The following is a 22,634-nucleotide window of genomic DNA, read 5'->3' on the forward strand; positions in this document are numbered from 1 at the left end:
TAAGAGATATGCTTTTGTGTTTCAGAAGGGAAACAGAGGGGCTTGAAGTCTTTAAAATTGTTTTACAAATAATGACAACCCACTGAATATCCGCCTATCTCTGTACTGGAACTAAAATAAGCACACAAACACTAGGCTAACCTCGCTAAGCAACAGAAAAATCCTCTCCTCCCTGCAAAGCTGTGACCTGTGGTGGTGGTGTTGCACAGAACCCCACGTGGGAAGATGTTGTTTCAGCACATGTACCAGAGGATGTGATGTACCCTGTCCCTTGGACCCAACACTTTATCATGTACCCCAGCCCATATCACCACTCTTGGGAGCTGCCTCTGCTGACTGGGACATAAGCATCCAGAGACCACCACACCCCAGAGAGCCAAACCAGCACTATGGGCTACATCTGCTATGCAGATGCATGGCACAAATGCTCTCCATAGTGATTTTCTTGGACATTCACTCACACAGATTTTGAGTAGTGTTTTTTTTTTTTAATTTTGTTTTCCCTGTAGTCATTTGAAGGTGAAATGCACCTCTCACTAAACCTATTCCAGGGGGATTTGTGATCTGATTGTGCATTTGTTCTACAAATGAGTCCTACCCTAGCCTGCCAGTCATTCCCTTTGCATAATTTCCACAAAAGCCTGAGGGACTTTTTCATGAAAGAGGACTTGAGGGTCAAGCACACTTTAGAAGAGATTCTTCTTTTTTTTTTTCCTTTTTTGTGTTTCAAAGTAAACTTAAACAGCTTTAAAACTGTTCAGTATTCCCAAGCTGAGATCAGAGCCAGCACAAAAGGGCAAATTGTGGCCCAGGTTTTCAGTGTCTGAGGCTTATTTTCAACAAGTAAAGGGACCACTCACTGCTCTTAGACCCAACACCAAATTTCCACTGATATCAGTATGCCTGGACTGAGGGTGTGAGACTCCTAAAAGAATTTCAGCAAAGTCAAATATTCAAAAGCTGTGTCATCACACCAGATTGTGCTCTGAGAATAGCAGGAAGGAATTAAATTGCACACTATAAAAATGTTAGCAACCACATTTCATTTTTGAAAAGCCAATTTATTTGTCCTGAAATAGGAGTTGATTATATCTCTTATTACTGTTACAAGAGCTTGATATATCACAAAGTGGAAGAGTTACAACATGTACCAACTCTCAACCAGGAAAAATGAACCTGATTCATAATTCACTTTGAGAATGTCTAGTTAGTCAATCAAGTGATTTGTAATCATAAAGGCTGCCAGGAATTGAATGAATAATGGACTGTACTAAAATCCTCAGATTTTCTAGTATTCTTATCTCATTATGTGACTTCTATTGCTATTTCTGATACTTATCTCTCTTTCAGCAGAATAAATTAAACTATTCATATATACTGAAAAGAATATATTTGACTATTTAATAAACAAATTGAGTGACCACTCGATGTAACAACTGAATGTGAGGTTTTTCTCCACAGAAGCTAAATCTTTAGGAAGTGGAGCTTGAACAGAAAAAAAAGCTTTTCCCTTCCCCATCTCCCCTGCAATTTTTCCTCTTGAAAGGATTTTTGGAGTAATCAATCCTACCATATATCATATTGTTACAGTACAATTTCTCAAGTTGTTTTATAACCATAGAAATTACATAATGCATGTAGCGCAGCATTTGTTAAAGAGCAACTGCTTTACTCTCTTTCTGTAGCTGAGAAGCATCTTTACATTGTATGTTTATTTAATAAGGAATTACATCCAAATCTGTATTTTTACCATAGTCTGGCAGAATCAGATATTTGTAGACCGAGATGGAAAAAAGACACAACCACCTTAAATATGAAACTGTGCTGAAGATGGAGTTTAATATGTGTTAATCATATTCAGAAGTACAGATTTTTAATGTTTAGTTTCTCTTCCAGGCTTTTGCTGCAAAACAAAACTTCTGAGCCCTGAAACTAGCATTACTTCAGAAGTCCCTTAATTGCAGTTTCTCTTACATTGAAATTTTAATTTATTGTTTGCTATACTATTCATTGCTATCTCATGCATTTCTAAACATATGCTTTCAATATCCTGACAACTGAATCAGTCAATTTTTGAGTGATTGGTGCACCTATGCTCTAAGATTCTTTATTCCTGACCTCTTCCCCTACCTACAAAGCAAGTCCATTGACAGACAATTGCCCCTTGTCAATTTGTACTGATGCAATTTTTTTTTTCATGGTGAGAGTCTGTGTGACAAAGAATGAATTGTGAAATGATAAAATTGAATTTATTATATATTTTTATATTATTTTATCCAGAAGGATTTTAAGGAATTTACTTTATTGATCATCCATATGAGAGGCTTACACCTCCCTATAAACTCAAAGGTCATTTCTTATTAAAAAAAAAAAAAAACAGAGGACTTCCTCTAGCAGTGAAATACAACCTATTCCACCCCAAAATTAGTAATGGGAAAAAACAGTTATTTCTGGAAGTTTTGGATCAAGCTTAGAAATAAACTTGAATTTAGAAAAGCAGGATGTAATTAGCTAAACTGAATTATAGACAGGGTGGTGTTCCTACTGTTGTAGGCATTCCTATGCTATTTTATAATGATTGCAAGGGATCACTGTATGGATTTTAAACCTTCTCTAAAGCTGTTGTCATTTCTAAGGGACAGCATCAAATCAAATGTAAATTACAACTGAAGTGTAACCATGAGCAAAATTCATGTTTTAGGATACTTTTTTATTTCCGGTGAAAACATAACATTCTGGTCTGTGGAAATGCTCACAGACCCGACAGGGTGCCATTGTGACAGTGGATGAAGAAAATAATTTGAAAACCAAAATGGCAACTTTGAAAAGACAATTTTGACTCAGTTTAAAAAGCTGAGAAAAACTACAGAAAACACCATAAAATCTTGGGTAATTTTGTCTTTACTATTCAAATGTTAGGGAAGCACCTGAAAACATTTCTCAGAAGATAAAAAGCAGTTTTGATAGAGAAGTATCATAGTTAATTTTAATGTTTTTTCTGACTGCTGAAATAATTTCAAAAATTATTTAAAATCCACAGATGATGGAGTGCACAAGGTCAAGATGTGTTGTTAGTGCAGTGTGCAGTGTGGACTAAACCTATGCATTTTTCCAACTAATGTCACTGTCAGTGTTTCTGGCTCAAGGAGTTCCATAGCAGTTAGTCAAGAATGTTCATGTTGAGCTTTTCAAAAATAAGCATGAGCTTGTGACTAGAAAATGTAATGGCTGTCATGTTAAAAATCAGTGGATTTTGAAATAAGACAACCGTACTTCCATTCTAGCGCCATGATCTCTACCAATACACAATTACTATTTACTAGTGATGGTCTTCTTGATACATTGGAATACAGTAAAGCTGAAAAGCTGATTAGAACCAAAACTGCAATTTTTAAACTTCCTTTAATATGGTGTAAACTGAAAGAAGTTCTAGTGCAGCTAATTTTAATAGCTACATAAAGTACTGGAACTGTCTATCATCCCACCATTTTCGATAAGTTGCCTGTGATCTTAGTAATGAGATGCTAGAGTGGTAAGCCCCATACTTTTTACTTACTTGGAAAAAATGAATTATCAATACAGCAGTGGCTGTAAAATATGAAGCAAGGAAGTCCTACTCATTCATTTGGAGTTTTAATTCACACTTTCTGTGGAAAAACAGAAACTTGTTACTCATTGAATGCTGAGTTCTAACCAGATTGAATTATGATATTCTTTCCATGGTTCTGCAAACAGCAAAATTTTGATCTGCAATATAGCAACACCTAATGCAGGGAGGTGAGTTTTACTGCTGCTGTTTTAAAGCTTCATAATAGCCAAGGTAAATGTGTAGGCAAGAGATCTACTCCCAAATACTGCTGAGAAGTGCATGAGTGTTAACCCTTTGTACGAATTTCTAGATGAATTTAAAACAAATAAATTTAATGGAGGAAAAAATCAATCTACTTGGTGGGAGAGCTTGTTTCCAGAGAAATAATGGTGTCCAGTTCTTGGGTACCTTGCTATAACATGATATTTTTTTCTAGCTCTTCACCTGTCTATTTGAACTAAATGACTTAGAGGTGAGCTGAGAGCAGCAGTACTGATGCCCTTTAGCACCTAACTTCCAGCTTTCATGTATCCAGCAGTTATCTACCTACCTATGCATACAGCTATGAATGCACAGCCTCCAATAATGCAGGGAGGGGAAAGTTACTCCCTACTGCTTTATGAGAAAAAAAAAAAAAATTAAAACAAAAAGTTACTCCCTGCTACAAGGGAACAAACTATCAGAGCTTTGGCTAAATTTTTACCTTTTCAGTCAGGATCTTTTCTTTTATATTTTCCAGAAGTTGAGCCAGGATCTAGTAGTTGCTCTGTACAAAATGTATGAACCTGTCTTAGCAAGGCACAAGTCCCCACTGTGTCCATCAGAAGGGAGTTCTTTCTTTCTCTTCCTTGCAGGTTTATTTTTCTTTTATCTTATGATTCAGGCTGACCAAAGCAAATATTTGCATATTGCAGAGTTTCAGCACTGCTAAGAGCAAGTCCCATACTCTTACAACTTGTGAGCCATCGCACTTAATGTAGTAAAAAACTACCTTGACTGGAAGATTCAATTCTAAAACAGCTGGTCTCACTTTTGTCATGAGTCCCTTATAAATATGAATTTTAAATGACAGATGAGACTTCAGGATTGCTCTAACAAAGTGTTTTGATCAGCCCTTAAAATGTCTGTTTTCAGAAATGCACTGAAATTGCAGTTGCTTCTGCAGAATTCAATGTTATAAGAGTTAGACTGACACAAAAATTGGATGCGACCAAAGTCAAATCCAGAGTTTGTATTTAACCCAGCAAACCCTAGGAAACAATCAGCTTGTACTTTCTTAGCATAAAGAATTCATACTTTAATGAAAAGAAAGTTTGACAAACATTATTCATCACTACTTCTTCTTCTTCTTGTTAGCTTATGGGATGAGGGAGAAATGTCTTCAGGACCAGTCTCTTCCAAATTAGCTAAATGGGAATAGATATGCTAAAGTACAGCCAGTCAGAACCCCACAAGGCCACAAAGCCCCATATGGGCAGAGTCCAAGCAAAACTCTACTTATGTGCAAATCCAGCATTGGCATAGGTCTGTTTTGTCCAAAGATGAGCCAGTCCCAGGGCCACAGCTGAAAACTGTGTGTGGTCTGTATACACCACAACTGCAGGGTGGAGCATGCAGATTCCTGCACATCTGCACTTGATGCCAGAAATGGGAGATGAGTTTTTTAAAAGTGCATCTTAGCAGATGGAGTGGATGCATCTTAGAGTGGCTTTTCCCCACTCTAGTCAGTTTTTCTCCCTGGTGGGGAGTGCTTCTTCACACAAACTTCTCCTGATCAATAGCGTGACAGCCCTAATGTATAGTTAGTGTGTGTGAGGGTCATACAGCTGTCCCTTCAGTAGGCATTAATCCTACTTTCAGAACTATGCGAGAGGTTAATGTTTGCTAATCTAACAGACTCTGTTTCTTTCCAGATCTGAAGGGATGAAAGGATGTGAGCTTGACTTAAGCATTTTAAATTTGGTCTGTGATGGATTCTGCCTGTTTTATTACAAACTGGAGGAATAGGGGTGGAAATCTGTCTCTGCTCCTAACTCAGACTTTCCAAGCCAAGAATATTGTTATCATTATTAATCAAGAGCATAACTTTCCTTATTGCCTAGCAAAGGAGCAGAAGGATTCCCCTGTGTAAGCTGAAAAGGATTGGCAAGGAGAAAGGGGCAGAGGGAATGAGAGCATTTGCTTCCAAGAAAGACAAACTCTGCCCTCAGAGCCAAGCCTCCCTGGGGCTTGGCTATCCAAGCAGGAAGAATGTGAACTGTTGCATTTTGTGCCTTTATTTTCAAAGTTACTTGACAGTGAAAAGCTATGTGGAGTGGGAATGCCAGGCAGTGGGAATGCCTGTGTTAAGCCAGAAAAGTGGGGGTCCCTGTCACACCACAGAAGCCTTTGAAGGAAAGTTTGCAGCATTCCCCAGGATAACAGCATTTCCCAGGCTGCCATGCCAGGAGGCAGCCACCCTTTTCCTTCTGCAGGCTAACCCACACTGCAGGGTTTCCCCAGACAAAATAGGGATTTCAAGGGATTCCCAGAAGTGGAAACAAGAACGAACTCCTTATGACAACTTTTAAAGTTCCTTTGAAACCTGCCAGGTAGACAAGGGAAAGTTAGATTTGACAGACCACAGAGGGATCGCATGCAAGAAAACACAAGAGCATTACTCAGGCAAGGCAAGGCATATTTTCTTGTGGGATGACAAAGAAATCATGCTGTGACTCTAGTACTGGTATTTGGATTTCACCTGAAATTACAGAAAATTAAAAAAGAAAGTAGTAGGCTGACATCCTCCGAGAGAGGAGGGGAAAAAATAGTCGGGCTGCAACTTCAAAATTTCCTAGATTTGCTGTGCAGTGGATCTGTACTATCCAGTACAATAAATTTACTGTCCCTTTGAAAATAGTTATTGAACTACACTCATCACAAGTCAGATACAGAGGTAAAATAAATATTTCTCTGCTCTCCATGATATCTAAAAGTGCTGGTTTTGCACGACACAGCTTTCCACAAGCCCAAAGTGTAAAGACAGTAGTCTATGATAACATTACGCACTAGAAGCACCCAAAGTTTAAAACTTTTGGAGACGAAATCAATACAGTATTTAGTGCTGCATTGTGGAAACAAACAGAAGAGCACAGCTGACCTGTCTCTGCTGAGATAAAGCAGGTCTGAAAAGAGCAGTGCTGTGGTCAGAGTAGCAGCAGATCTCGTTCTCTTCCCCTCACGGTCCTGCAATCTGCACCAAAAGGAGTGCCCAGCTCTCTTTTTTCACCACAGGTTGACACTTCAAGGTCTGATTTTTTTTATCAGATTATCCTGAAAACATGCAGATGAATTGATCTGGGAGATTTCAGTCCCATCCACCCACACACACATCAGACCAGCAACTCTGGGACCTGACATAAACTACAGCTTATTTAATATCCCAGACAGGTAGATGGACAGAAAATTGATTAGAAGTAGGTGGTCTGGTGATTTTAAGAATGAACCTTGAAGTTTATGCAATCCTCCTGTAATTCCTACCCCTGCTGTTTAGCATGAACAGAACATTTCTCTGTGACCATCAAATGCCCATTTCTCACATTCAACTGCTTGTTGAAATTGCTCTTGAGACTAAGCAACTCCCACCAAGACATTGTAACCTTTTTTTAAAAGGGAAGTGGTGAAAAGAGAGAAGATGGACTCATTTAAGGAATTAGTGGCTCTACACCATGAGGAAAAAACTTCTTAACAGCTTCCCTGGGACTTCAGGATTTTGTGTTTCTATTTTTACAAGAATGGGCTGATTTGTTTTAGGCTGTTACTGTCTATTACTGCGGAAGTCCTGGAGAAAGGTGGGAAGCAGAGAATTCTGGCAATCTGCCTAAAGAGAAATCAATGAAACAAATTAATCCTTCACAGGCTGCAATGACACAGTAATCCATCACTCAGAGGTGCTTTTATACACGAAATCAGAGAGCAGAGGAAAGAGCCCTGGGGGACATCACAGACAACAACTTACAACAATACTGGGAAAATACTAAGGAATCAGTTTATTTAAAGAGGATAGATTTCAGCTGATTGCCTGTTTAGTTTTATATTTTTCTTCATGCTGCTGCAAAGCTCTGGGCGGACGGCCCTACCTGCTGAGCACTAGCTACCCTGATCCCCTCCGTGGACTTCCAGGAGTGGGTGTGGAAATTATGCTTTTTACCCATGATGGGCAAGTGGCTGAGAAACTGACTTTTGGAGGGGAGGGTCGCTGAAGGTACTACGGGCTTCACAGGATCGGACCCCGCAGGCAGCAAAGTGCCCTGATCCTTTCCCACTTCTTCAGCTCCATGGGATGTGTGGGGAGCAGGGTAGGGGGCACGGAGTAGCCCGCTGTCCGCGTCCTCAGTTGTCACCGGCTGTAAGGGCGGAGAGGCTGGGCAGAATCAGACCCACTCTCCCCCTCTATCCTCGCACCCTTTTGCGAGTCCCTTTTAGGGAAACGGACCCGGATTTGTCGACACCATGGACAGGTGCTTAAAAATCACTTAGTGGTGTCCAAAAGCACACCTTCCCCCACCCCTCCGAAGGAGGGGGGCTGCTGGGAGCGACACCTGCTGCCGGTCACGGGCGACGCCTCGATAAAGCAAAAACAAAAACAAAACCACACGTGGCGAGGCGGCAGTGCCTGCGCGGTCCGGTTCCCGCACCCTCGCCGCCGTTCTTCTCCCCCCGTATGGATGTGACTCCTCTTTCCAAAGTGGGACAGAACCGGGGGCATCACCCATCCCTCAGGGCGACCCTCCGAAGGCGGTGGGAGACGGGCAGGAGCTCGGCAACACGCTGAAAAGTCAGCGGAAAACTCGTGAAATGGCTAAACTACCGAAACTCGGCCACCGGGACGCTCTCAGGAGGAGCGCTTCTTTATTTTAATTTTTCACTCCTCCCTTTAAAAGGGCAAAAAGGTGATTTTGATAGCCCACTTCCCTATCGGCTTTGCTGCCCTGCACACTTCGGAGTCGTGTTTTATTCCGAATTTCCCCTGCTTTGAAAAGGCTGATAACGTAAGGATCCAGTGATGCCGCTGATGTCGGGAGAAATATGCAAATTGGGGAACCTAAATGCTTTGAACAGACATGCGTCTAAACATGAAGATCGCCGTTGATGGAGTCAGTCTGTTCCTAGGAAAGTGAAGAAGCACCGAATTAAATTGCCAAGAGAGGGAAACAAAAGTTTCTACAGCGTAACTACATTACTTCACCTGTACTATTACCTTTCATATGACCTCTTGAAAGAAGGCAGACTCAGTACAACCTTCATATTCAAAAATTGGCTGCGTTTAGGCCAGTGAATCTGGACTGATTTTAAAAGGCTTTTTCATCCTCCAAATCAAATGAAGTCATTAGATGTTTTTTCTCTTTAAAATATCTCTATTCCTTTCATTAGATACTCACACACTTAGTGAACTTCTTAGTATCTGGACCATCACTTTTGTGGGAGTTTTTCGGGTTTGTTTGTTTGTCTGTTTGTTCTGGGGGAGGGGAGTGGGGCGTTGGTTCAGACTGAAGAGGATTCCACTCTTGTACATTTATTTTCTGGGCGTATGTCATTCATTTTGCTCATTGGAATGCCTCCTATGGAGATTTCTAGAGGTTATCAGTATTCCTGAAGGATCTATGTGAAAAGGGAGCCTCGCGAACTTAGTCTCTCGGGAAGCAGCCTGTCAGTGATCTCCGCTGAGATGGCAAGCATTCCCAGCCAGCCCAGGCGGATTTCGGAGTGCTGATCGCCTTCAAAGAGTCACTGGGGCCCTCTTGCCCTTCTGGAGACACCGCCAAAGGGAGACTTAAGTTTGGAGGAGAGGGAAAGGAAAAAAAGTAAAGGCGCTTCTACCTGGTAGCTCGGGAAGTTGGCAAACAAAACAAACCCCGCAGCTCCAGCAACTCGGGCTCCCCAGCTCGTAGTAAGAGGCACACTGGGGGCGTTTCTCGGATTAAGCGTTTATTATAGGTGTGCTTCCTGCCTGCTCGGCAGACCTGCCCCTGCTAGCACTGGAGCCTCGGAGTTCCGCAGCCCGCAGCAAAGCCCAGGCGTGAGGAAAAGGACGCGAGCGGCGTCCCCCAGTTTGCGATGGGACAGGAGTTATCAGCCCGCGGGACAGCGGGGCGGGGTGCCTGAGAGGTTCTGCAGATTACTGGCGGAAACACGCTGGGTGAGCCAGCCCTTCCCTAGGCTGGCAGGAGAAACCAGGGGCGTCCTGCTTAATTATGTATAGCCTAATAGCAGGTGGGGCTTTCCACGTGTTTTGCTGCTAAACCTACGACCTCTTCAGATTCCCTTCGGCAGCGCTTTGTGCCATTTAAGCCCGTCTTCCTCCTGCTCAGACAGATTCAGCCGTGTGCTTCATGTGTCTCTCTCCCTGTATTGGCTCCAAATAAACGGATCATGAATGTAAAACTATCCCCCCAAGACATATGACTAAGAATTGTCAAGGAGACTTTGGTCCACTATCTCTGTCTATTATGCCAGTCACTCATCATGATCCCTTGTGGTGTGTCATACGTCACGATGACACTGATTCATGACACAGTTTAATGCTATTCAGGGATGCTCTGGCATAGCGCAGCATCCTGCCTCCACCCCTCACTTCTGTAGCTGGTTACAAATGCATCCTTTACATCGTCTCCGAAGGATCATTGCACCCCCTAAACCAAAAGCAACCGTCCCAGATGCTTTCTGGTCAAGCGTGCACAGCTCGGGGTTTCTAGGTATTTTCCTGTTTAGGAGTGGTTTTGCCTGATGTCTCTGCCTAGTTTTTAGGCGCGGTGACTGTCTTCGCCGTCCCCCCACTCCCAGTCTGGGGCTAAAGAGCAATCCCAGTTTATCTCGGAGGTCTTTGCCTCCTGCCTTGCGTTGGGCGCTCGGCACTCCTGACATTAAACCGAAAAAGATGCCTGTCCACACATGAGCTGTCTATTCCCCTTGTGGGAGAAAGTGAGTCTCCATGCTGAGCCCTGGTGCGAGAGGCCAGCGGGCGGCCGAAGGGCGGCGCGGAGCGGGGCTGGGTGAGGACCAAATTCGCCTCCAAATTCTCCACCTCCGTGCCCGCTCAGCACGGGCAGCCCCGGGCTCCGAGGGTGTGCGGAGCAGCATACGGAGGTCGGTGCAACCTCGGGGCTCTGGTCGCGGGGCTGCAGAAGGGATGCAAACAATAGCCGCTGCAACACCTGCGACCCACAATGGTGCTGGAATCTGTACAGTAGTAACATGGAGTAGTTGCTCTTACCGCTTCCAGAGGGAGCTCAAAGCTGGAAAATCAAGGTTAGAGTCCTCCAAACTGTAAACATTTTCCACAGAGCGCGTCCACAGTGCAGGCAGATGGACAGGGGGACGAGAGAGAGAAAAAGAGAGAGAATTTTTCATTTGTCTCAGAAGGGACTTTAAGATTCATTTAACATCATGTGATTAGGGATAAAGATTCTGTCAATGTGTAATCATCTGTTTAGCTGCAGCACAGGGCTGAAAAACTTCTACCTGTGCCCGGTGGGAAGAAACACGAGGGTGATGCATGGTCAGCAGTGCAATAATTAATTCTCTGCAGACCACAGGGCTCTTTAGCAAGTACGTAAAGTCTGCCTGGAAATAGCGATCTACTTGTGCACGTCCAAGCAAGGATCTCATGCGTGTTGCAATGGAAGTTATTTGGCTGCATGTGAGAACATGTGACACCTCTCTGCAGGATTTCGGGGCTTGGGCTTGTGTGATACACCCCTGTGTGATATGCCCAGCCTGTAGCATGGGATGTTCACCTTGCTCTGCATGTTTTCCCTCCATGTGATTCCACACGTGTTTGTGTCACGTATTATTAAACACGGACAATCCCACTCCGCAGTTCGCAGTTCAGCAGCGGCTGACACTGGAAATTTAATGCTGACTTGGAAATGCCACACACAGCTTATGAAGGGCGACAACCATGCAAGAATGGCTGGGATTTAGGTCTTTGGCAGAGAGATTATTCTATAGGGCGCTGAGCTAGACCAGTGCTCAAGAGGTCAAAACCTACCTTCACCCTCATCCTCACCCTCGCACTCCTCAACCTCATCCTCCAGCCTGCTTCGTGCCCACCTTGTGCTGCCCCGTCACCTACCCAGCCTGAATCTCAGCTCACACGTACAGACACTCGCACAAGCGGTCCTTGCCTCCTGTTCCACCCAGGAGGAACTTTCCCGCTCACCATCTCTCCTCCCACATTCCTCCCCCGGGAAGGAACCGCTCCCTGCCCCTTCGGTCCCCAAGACTCTGTGAAGTGTCACAATCTGCATATAAACCACCGGGAATAAGCGACAGGTTCGTTTGCTTCCGGGAAAACAAGCAAGTAAAAATATAGAGATGAACCCAGAGCTTTATTGCTCTGTTAGCAGCGAGACAGCCTGTACTTGTAAAAGGCGGGGGGAAAGAAGACGCTGTGATACAGAGCCACCACCACCGCTCCGACAAGTCATTACGCCTCTAATCCCCCGCCGCCCCCGCAATTAGCCGCACCTCACGAGGGTGCTGCTCAAGCTCAAATTGCGCTGAAAACTGAGGGATCCTATTGAATCTCAGCGGGTGCCGGGGATGGGGAGTTCCACTCAGACGGCCCCTAAAGCGCCGCGGGTCCGGGGCCAGCGCGGCAGCGGAGTGGAGTGGAGCGGGGCGGGGGGCGGCGTGCTCGGGGCAGCGCTGAGCGGAGCACGCCCGCGGAGCGGCCGGGGCGGGCGGCGGCGGAACCGCTTCGACCCGGGCGTGACCCTCGGTGCGCGACGCCCGGGAGACTGCTACTGCGGCTGCCAAAGCTTTTTCCTTTCTCTGCTTTTTCCCCCGAATTCCTCACCCCTCACTGGTGTCTTGACCCACAGCACAGTCCAGCAAACAATTCTGTTTATGTCCTTTACAATAGCAATTTTATGCGGTACAATGCGACACATACAGCAATGAATATGCATAGAGATCTGCGAGGGGACATGAATGCGTACGGCAAAATGCCACTTTCCCTACCTGTCCCTTTTTTAGCTAGTTTGAACAAAAGGCATCGCAGATGCGTTTTGTGGCGCTGAATTAATTCCAGATATTTGGTACACAAACTTAGCGAGCCCAAAGGAGATTAATTTTCCAGAGTAATCCAATTAAAAGATTTTTAAACTAATCTTTTGGGGGGGGGGGGGGAATAGTGCAAAGCTGAAGAGGAAAATCGGTTTTATGACAGTGATTTATTGCACCAGTTTGGTCTATAGAATGATGATTTCCCTTATTTTCCCTCCCACTGTGAAGTCGCAAATATACACTGAAAAATACACGTGTATATATGGCTGAATTTATTTTATTTCATTTCATTTCATTTCATTTTACTTTATTTTATTTTATTTTATTTTATTTTATTTTATTTTATTTTATTTTATTTTATTTTATTTTATTTTATTTTATTTTATTTTATTTTATGGAAAGAGTACCATCCAGACGAGACTCTTGCCCTTAAGCTCCAAGCAAGGGAGTTTGGTCGTTCACAAGTACCTTAGACTTTTTAAAGGGCTAATAGATTTATGGTCTCTTTTCCGACGCCCATCCTGAGTAATTAGCACATATGTTCTAAATAGATGATAGTTTTGTGAGCTATAAAGCAATTATCCATCGCTAGAGCTGACAGTTCCTCCAAATAAGCTCCAACCAGCAGCTAATTGGAGAAGTCATTTCAGCTTCATTGTCTGCAATTAGTCCTGCTAAACTATTACACCCAAACTACCTGGTTTGAGGTTTATTTATTCATATTTATTTGCATTTACAAATGTTTACTAAGTCACGCTTAACTTTTCCAGGAGAAGAGCCTCTCTGGGGCTTCTTGGGGGTTGGGGGGCGGGGGCGGTAGGGAGGGAGGGAGGTTGAGGGAGTTTTGTTGAGATTTTTTCTCCTTTTGCATCCAGGAGAGCCACTGTCTCAGCGGTGCTGGCGGGCTCAGTGGTGCACAAACACTTGTCCACTCTGCTGAGCCGGGGAGATAAAATTGTATTTTCCTGACCGGTGCGACCTAGAGAGCAGCGAGGGCAGTGGGGAGGAAGGAGATGGGTAATTCTGCTAAGGGGAAAAAATAATTAAAAAAAAAAAAAAAAACAAAAAAAAAAAAAAACACTTTCCACCTGAGCTCTGCATTTAGGAACAGCCTGGATGACCAAGCAGTACTCCACCTCACAGGTCCCTCGGTGCTGGAAGAGCCCCTCTCTGTGTGTGAGTGTGAGTGTGAGTGAGTGTGAGTGAGTGTGAGTGTGTGTGAGTGTGTCCCCAGCCGTGCCTGGGGACACGGTGTCTCCTTGCCCTTTCCCATGGCATTTGAGGATAGGAAAAGATCTGTGGGTCGAGGGAGCCTTTTTCTGTCCACCTCCCACAACTGCCGCCTCCTCGGGGGTGAAAAAATTAAACAAGGCAATGGGGGCTGAGGACTTGTGCACAGTGAGTGGAAAAAATGTGTTAAACATCAGTTTGACGCCCCATCGGATCTTCAAAATATACATCGCCTGGATTTCTTCTACTTAATTTAATCCTTATTCGACTGTGTTTCCTTATCGCCATCTATTTACTAGAAGTCCCAGCAAAACGTACCTCGGGAGAGAAGAGGGGGGTGACGCACGATGGCGGGGGGAGGACTTCATTTGAACCTCTAGACTTAAGCAGGTATTTAGCAGGGAGGCACTCCAAAGAGTTTGAAGTAAGTCTCTTAAGTCATGACTTCTGCCCAGGACTTGAGCTGCTCCTGGAGTGGAAAAGATTTGTGTGTCGGGATGGGAACTTGTAGCCTTAGCAACAAAGGGGTCACATGAAGGAATTTTCAGCAAAAGTGTCCCAGACTGAGAAAGAAACGCCAATTTCTGAGCTGCTAGGAAGGAAGAGACAGTGCCCTGGATTGAGCCTCTAGAACAAAACTTTTTCTATTTGACAGGGGCCCCCAAGTTTGCCCACCTCTTTTTTTTTATTTTTCCCCTTAACGCATAGCAAAAAAATAACCTACACCACCACACCCCCACCAAAAAAAAAAAAAAAAAAAAAAAAAAAAAAAAAAACAAACAAAAAAAACCAAACCAAAAACCAGAAACACCAGCCTTGACAAGATGATCCCCAGGAAGCTGCGGACACCTCCGTCGGTGCCTGCCTGATGTGCGGAGTTGGTTGCCCGCCACAGGGCGACTGTTCCTTGGGGTCACCCACTCCCGGCGGCCCGGACTGTCTCTCAGTCCAGGTATCCGCAATAAGAGCAAATTACGAAAATCCAGGAGTCTGAGGGTGAGAGAGAAAATAGTGCCGGGTCGACTCCGTGTTACAACTCCGAGCATCACTCCTCAAAAAATCTTCTCACAGCCCGGGCACCGGGAAGGAGTCTCTGTGACGCTGCTTGCTCCAGCATGCCCACCGCAGAGCTCCCGGCCCGGGCAGGGCATGCCCAGGCTCGGGGGCCGGGGGAGCAGGGACAGGGCACGCCGGGGTCTCCGCGGAGCCGCAGGGAGCGCGCACCGCGGGCTGCGGCTGCGGGGGGCTGCTCTCGCTGCTCCTCGTCCGGCGCACTCAAGGGCACGCACCCCTTCGGCCAGGCAGCCCAGTACAAAAGCATTTTCGCAGCTCCCAGAGCGCACACACAGTTGTTTTTTGTTGGGTGGCTTGGTTTTCTTTTTTTTTTTTTTTTTTCATTTTCCATTACGAGCGATTAGATGGTGTCTATTCAAATTTGCTGATCCAGAGAGAAAATAGGAGTAGATAAAAGGAGATTTCAAGAGACCTCCTCGTCCTTTTCACACCAACCTGAGCCCCAGAATAGCCAAGGATCAACTCGGACAAAAGCCCTTTCCCTTTCCCTTTCAGCTTCAGAAGATTCGGTGGAAGGGGTTAACAATAAAACATATAACTCTAGACCCGTTTGATAGGATCAGGCAATTTTGTGTAACTTATTAACAACACTGTTGGATATGTCTGGGCTTAACCCCGAGAAACGTGTGAATAATTATATTAAAAAAAAAAATAAAAAATCCTTTGCACCATAAAATATGTAGCGGTCATTTGCAGCTTTTGTATTGGACTGGAGCGATCTACTGTGTTTATTCTGTTTCATTTAAACTTTATCTGAAGCGCAGCCCGGTCCTCCCCACGCAGACAGAATATGCCGTAATAAACATATCTTGCTCCTGACAGTTTCAATGGAAATGCTAAGGTTTATTACTCAGATCAATTTCTGATGAATAAATATGATTATATCGCTACTACTCTACCATTGCTGAGTATTTCCCGGCAAACATACTTTTGCACAGTTTTATCTCGGATGCAGGGGAGAAAGTGACATTAAATACTTAAACATCTTGGAGCCCGTCTCTGGTCTGCGGAAAGTCCAGCTCAAATCTACTCCTGACTGACTAATCCCCTCAGTAAAAGAAATGGAATCTCTGACAGGTAACTATTAAGGAAATTATTATATACTGCCGTCGATGGCGTTGTCAGGACAATCTCAAGACTTACAAACTCGTTTCCAAACGTCAGCTCTTTATCAAAATCTCCAGCGCAACTCAGAATCATAAAAACACCAAATTCAGCCCTAACAGAAGCTGAAAGCATAAAATACAGTCGGAACTGTTCAGTGCAAAGCATTATGCTAGTGGTTTTTGTAACTTTTTTTTTTCTCTTGGCTTCAGCGCTCTGATCCCCGCAGCTTTACTTACGCCGAATGTAAATATTTGGTCCTGGATTCACGAGTGTGTTGAAAATTATTCCCAGATTTTCCTTATACAGGAAAGTTTGATCTCCATCCAAAGGTCATCAGTTTCTGCTCCTGCAGCTCTACTTGGGAATTGCTATGTTTCTTTGTGCTGTTAGAAAAGTGGCCTTCGCTTTGGGTGCCTTCTCTCCCGTCCTCACACAGATAGCTTTTTTTTTGTTATGTGCTTGTTGGTTGGGGTTCTGTGGTGTTTTTTAGTTTTGCTTTTGGTTTGGTTTTTACTTCTAGGCACAGATTTTTTTTTTTTTTTCAATTGGGGAAAAAAGGCTGACTGTCGGGTGCTCAGGCGTTTCTGTCTGTAGGGATAACGAGCGCCTGCTTTCTGGTTGGCACTGGAGCCCGGTAATTTTGAGTGCTAACAAATGACAAACCCCGGCTCGGCGCGGACCCGCTGCCGGAGAGGATGCGGGAACGGCAGATTGCCTTCTCGAGGGCGTGGCGGGGGGAGTTGCGAGGGCCGCTGTCACACTGCTTTTTTGCCAATCCCGTCTAAAATAATTCCAGGGAAGCAGGCTGTGTGCGCGGAAGGGAAGGGCGGTCGCGCCTCCGGGTTAAACACACGCGAGAGGCGAGGGAGAGCGGGCACACCTCGGCGGGGTGGGACACACAATAATGCCCCGTGGGTTGCGAGACACAGCAGCCGCTCAGGATACCGCGGGGATGTCGGTCGTGACCCCAAGATGGTGTTTCACAGAGGAAAAGGGGGGAAGGAGTACGCTCCAAAGATTGTGGGTTTTGTTTGGGGTTTTTTAATAAATAAATAAATAAATAAAGCAGGTTATGCATGATGGCGTGGCCCGGGGCATGTGCGGCAGACGGGCGGAGGGGGAGTCCAGCAGGGGAAGGTGGAGGGCCTTGTTTCCCAAGCCCAGTCGCCTTCGGTGGGAAGTACTGAAACGTCCTGGGCGACGGGCTAGGGTGACAGTGATAGGGACACCGGGAGGGGGGAGAAAGACACGCACCCGGAACGTCCAGGGCGGGATGGGCCCATCTTCGGCATCAGGCTTCCTTTAGAAAGCACCAGGGCTGGCACAAGGCGCCCCAGAGCGCGTCCCTCGGCACAGCTGCGGGTGGGTGCTGCAGGACGCAGCGGAGGAGCAGCGCAGGGCTCCCGGGGGGAGCTGGCCCCGCTCGGTCACGGCTCCCTGGGGGATGGCACTCACCGGAGACCACCTGCCCAGGGCAGCGGTGACCGCGTCTCCTCCAGCAGCACCGCCTCCCGCACGCACGCACACACCATATGTTGCGTTCCTCAAGAAACTTAGTTATCCCTCAGGTCTGGCTTGAGCGGAGGCAGGAAAAGGAAGGAAAAAAGAAAGGGAGAAAAAAGGCAAATGGAGAAAAAGGCCTGTGAGGAAAAGGCCCAGCATTGCTGCTGGGAAATGAGGCCTGGCTGGGCACCACCGGTTGTGGAGGCCTGGAACAGCAGTGCCACCCCCAGCCTGGCTGGGGGCCTGGGCAGCAGCAGGGCTGGGACACACAGTTCAGACTGGGGGATCCAATGTGACCGTTCACATTCGCTCTGCAGCAGGCCCGGCCCAGGAGAGGGGCAGCCATAAGACTCCAACCAAGGGATGAAGGCAGAGGCTAGGGGGAAACCCCAGTGCAACACTCTGGTTTTACAGCCTGTAGGTGTCCACAGGTCAGAACTGAGAATGACTAAATACACTAAGAATTGAAAGCAAGAATGAAATGTTTTTTGCAAGTCAAAGCTGTTCACTGCACCCTGTGTAAGTGTGCACCTACTGCCTTCCATCTACCCCCCTCCATAGGTGTGTGCATATATATGTGGGTATATGTGTGTACGTCCCCGTGTGAGTACTTTTTTCAGTGTGTGTGTGTATGTGTATGTGTATATATATGTGTGTGTGTGTGTCTCTGTGTGTGTGTGTGTGTGTGTGTGTGTGTGTGGTGCCTTGTGGAGCTGGCAGCTGAAGAGGGCACTTATTTGTTTAAGAAAACAGGCTATGTATCCGAGCTCCCAAATTACATGCATCAGGGCCACTCACAAATCTCCAGAGGAACTTTTCCTTTCTGCAGGGGACAAGAGAGGAATCAGTGCCATTCCGGGCTGGGTTACACGAGGAAAGAGACAGGGGTGGAGAAGAGAGATACAGAAAGGAGGGGAAAAAACCAAACAAACAGGAAAAAACCAAAACCACTCGCTAAAGCCTCCCAAAACTCTCCCACCTTCAGATCCCAGCCTTGGACTCTGGCCTGGGGAAAGTAGCATCTAGTACGACAGAGGGAAAATTAATTCTCCAAGTTCCCAGCTCCATCTCCTTTACACATTCCAGATCCACAGAGGTTAAAAAAGGAATCAAAGTTCATTTCCCAATTAAATGTGAGTTGTGACCGTGTCCCTGTAATTTGTTGAGGAGAGGAAATGCCTCTCGTCGACTGATCTCTGCTTTAACCTGGTCAACACAGGCATGAGACTTTTATTGATGGATGCCCAGAGTCCCGTCTCCCCTCCCCACCAGGCTACTGCACAGCCACAGGACGTCGGAGATGGATTTCTCCTCGGGACTCCCGCAAACTTCACCGGCCCTTCACCCATCGGCTATTTCTACAAATCCCGTTTAAAAGCTGTTTTTCCTCATCACGGATCGAGTGAAAACCACCAAGCGTTTCCAGCCAGACGAAGGAAAAAAATTTCTCCCCGCCGCACAACCCTCGTTGCCCAGACTGGCGCAGTCTGAGCATGTTTAGGCTCCCTCTGTATTACAATTGTGCCCAGCCCGGCTGGGAAACATCTGATTACTGCCCCTGTAATCTGTTGACACTATCACCCAGATAAACAAGCTGCCATCGATCTTTTCATTAGGTGATCAAGTAACAAACAAAGCAGGTGAAAGAGAAGAGCGCTGGAATGCTTGCGCGTCCCCAGCCCGGCGCCCTGCGGCTGCAGCCGGCCCTGGCGCCCGGGTCGGTGCCTGCCGGACCTGCGTGGGTCCCCCTGCGAGACACGCGCCTTGTGTGGGGAGGGGAGCCGTGGAAATTCCCACACATGTTCCTATGGGGGGAAAGGGGAACGGAAGGGAGGAGGGAGAAAGAGCCTCGGACAGAATGAGGACTAGGCGCCTTTCACTCCTCCCAAATGCCGGGATGCCCAAATGACGCCAGGGGAGGAGGTGGCCCGGGGGGGGGCAGGACTGGGGAAGGTCTCCCTGCCAAGTGTCGCGGCCTTGCTCCCCTCCCTCTGCCCCGAAACCACGAGGAAGGAAGCGGCGACTTGCCTGGGGTGGCCCGGGGAGTCGGGGCCGTCGGCAGAGTGCCCGGTCCGGGAGGAGCTAGGCTGCGGCTGCTGGGTCCGTCCACCTCCTCTCAGGCTTTCTGCCTCTGTCTGTGTCTGTGTCTGTGTCTGTGTCTCTCTCTCTCACTCTCTCTCTCTCCCCCCCCCCCCTCCGTGCCTCGCTCTGCCTCTTTTACTCCCTGTCTCTTCACAGTCTGGGGAGTAAAATCTAGATGATACACATACGGAGCTTGCTTTTTTGTCCTGTTTAATCTTATTCGTTTCACCTTCTCACTGATCAAGAGACAGGACGGAGACTTTATTTGGAAAGAGCGAGAGAGAGGAAAGAAGCCCACTGTTGCATAGTCAATAACATCCTTTTTATCAATGCAATATACAACAGAGACGGCTTGGGCAAGGGACTCATTGAAAATCTCTTCATTATTTCGGGACAAAATCAAGCGTTTTTTCTGATCTTAGAAATGATGAAGGAATCTTTTCTTCAGGCGGCTCCCAGCCTCAGATTTCAGAGTCGACAGGGAAAGAAAAAAATATCATGATCACTATGCATCAAATTTGAGGGGCTTATTTTTTTCTCCTTACTTTTAATTAATCAATATCACTTTACAAAACTAAATAATAACAATAAAATTTCTGTCACCTATTTAATTCACTTTCCTTCTGCAGGTTTTCCATCCACCTTCTAATCTGATTAGATTATCATAATCATAAACTTTAATGGGAGCTAAGAGAAAGGTGTGGTGGCGAGTAGAGGCGCCTGGGGTGTTAGTTTTGGTGGTATTTTTTGTTGCGGGGGGGAGCTGTTCAGTTTTTACAGTCTGCTTCTTCTTTGTCACATGCAGTCTTTAGAACCCAAGGCAAATTTCCGATCCCTGACAAAAGGGAAGCTGCCTCTAAGGCCGGCTTGTGAGAGAGACAGAAATTGAAAAGAAGACGGTCTTCTCCTCAGTGCAGTTTTCTATTTGAAACAGGAAAGGGGAAATGCATTTTTTGGCAAGAGCCGGGAGTGGGGTGGAGGGCTGCAGGCAGGCGCGGAGCCCCTGCTCGCCGGGCTCCCCGGGCCGCGGCTCCGTGCCCGCTAGATGGCAGCCGGAGCCAGCGATTCCCGCTCCCCGGGCCGGGAGCAGAGGGGAGCGGGGGCCGGGGGGACCGACACCCCCGCACCCTCGCGTCCCCATCCCGCTTGGGGTTCCTGGAGAGATCGGGAGAGCCGGGCGAGGGGGGGCGCACTGCGGGCAGGGCAGCGGAGGGGGTGATGCTGACTGCTCATACACCCCCAAAATGAAATTAAAGGGTAGGGGTGAAACCCCTGTGAGAAGCGTGGAGCCCTGAGGGGCCGCGTTAGGTGAGGAATGAGGGGTGAGGGACGAGGGACAGGCTGCAAAAATAGCCCCAAGTGGGATGGGAACATATGGGGATTTGAATATGTGTGTGGACTCGGCCGCGTGTGTGTGCAAGGGTGTGCATGTACGGGCCCCTGCTCCTCCGTGCAGCGCGTGTTTCCTTCTCCATCATTAACACCCCTGGAGTGGCTTTTGCAACTGGCAAGCGGAAGACAAATCCCTATTTCAGATCTGTAGGGGAAAAAAACAACAACCAATAAAATATTTAAAAAACCCACATAAACAAAACAAAAACAAACTAGCAAAACAAACAAAACCCAACCCATACTAACTTTTCACAGGGAGCCCATATCCATCGTGTCCTTTTAGTTGCACCTTTCTGCCTATCGCAATGCATCCTCCTCTGGCCATGTGTGTCATGGGTTGGGGTGGGGGGGTAGAGGGGTCATAGACGACCCATACTAATCAGGTCCCAAAGCAAATAGCAGCACAGGGGGATCTCAGTGCAAATTGTGCTTGTCAGAAGAATCTCCTCTCCTTCTCTCTACTCTTCCTCTCTCCCTCCCTCCCTCCCTCCCTCCCTCCCTCCCCCCTCCCATTTCCTTTCCCTTCCCTATCCCATTCAGTAAGTATCGAAGAATTTTTTTTCATTTAAATTTTTTAAAAATAAAGGGAAAGAAAAGAAAGAAAAGAAAGAAAAGAAAGAAAAGAAAGAGAGAGAAAAGAAAGAGAGAGAGACAGAAAGAGAGAGAAAGAAAAGAAAAAAGAAAAGAAAGAAAGAACGAGAGAGAGAAAGAAAATAGAGAAAGAGCGAGACAGAGGAAAGAAAGAAAGAAAAAGAAAGAAAGAAAGAAAGAAAGAAAGAAAGAAAGAAAGAAAGAAAGAAAGAAAGAAAGAAAGAAAGAAAGAAAGAAAGAAAGAAAGAAAGAAAGAAAGAAAGAAAGAAAGAAAGAAAGAAAGAAAGAAAGAAAGAAAGAAAGAAAGAAAGAAAAGAAAAGAAAAGAAAGAAAAGAAAGAAAATAAAAGAAAAGAAAAAAGAAAAGAAAAGGAAAGAAAGCAAAACGAGGGTGGAGGGGGGGAATTGGGGGGTAACCAATGGAGTGAAGGAGGCTTGGCTAACCTTAGCCTCCCATTTTCTCTCCCCCCAGTTCAGGGCTCTGACCAGTCAGTCGCCTTTGATTATCAGTTGCCAGCAGCCCTTCTCTTGGCTCCTTGACACGAGCTCCATATAAGGCAGCGATCTCCATAGAAACGTGTCAGTTTCAATAGTAGTGTCAAAGTTCACTATATACAGACATTCGCGCAGATCCCCCTTTCGGAAACATTGCTTTGCTAGGCTTCCAGTTTAAACGCATTCATTTTTTGGGTCTCTCTCTCTCTCCCTCTCTCTCCCTCTCTCCCCCTCTCTCCCTCTCTCCCTCTCTCCCCCCCTTCCCTTTCTTGCATATTCTATTAGTTGTGTGCCCCCCCTTCATCTCCCTCTTCTCCTTCCTTTTCTTCTTTTTTCCACCCTTCCTCCTTGTGTCTTTCGCTTCATTCCTGCAGGAGAAGAGGAGAGAGGTGAAACTGGAAAAAAAAAAAAACCAAACTCGGAAAGAAAGACAGAAAAAAGGGGGAAAGGAGAGAGAGAGAAACAGGGGGGAGGGGGAAAGTCCGGGGAGAGAGAGAACGCGTTCACCGTTCATCTTAATACCG

General features: G+C 46.2%; 1 long non-coding RNA gene across 1 annotated transcript in view; it reads right to left on the bottom strand.

The window, feature by feature from the left end:
* Window positions 1-19,568, bottom strand: part of LOC141727163 (uncharacterized) — a 54,530-nt gene extending 34,962 nt beyond the window's left edge. The window contains exons 1-3 of the long non-coding RNA XR_012578212.1: window positions 17,504-19,568; window positions 14,186-14,336; window positions 10,842-10,892 (exon numbers count right to left, since the gene is read on the bottom strand). This is a non-coding gene — a long non-coding RNA (uncharacterized LOC141727163). The remainder of the gene's footprint in view (window positions 1-10,841; window positions 10,893-14,185; window positions 14,337-17,503) is intronic.
* Between the last annotated feature and the right edge of the window lie 3,066 nt (window positions 19,569-22,634).

This window comes from Zonotrichia albicollis, chromosome Z, assembly GCF_047830755.1.
Source record: "Zonotrichia albicollis isolate bZonAlb1 chromosome Z, bZonAlb1.hap1, whole genome shotgun sequence".
NCBI lineage: Eukaryota > Metazoa > Chordata > Aves > Passeriformes > Passerellidae > Zonotrichia > Zonotrichia albicollis.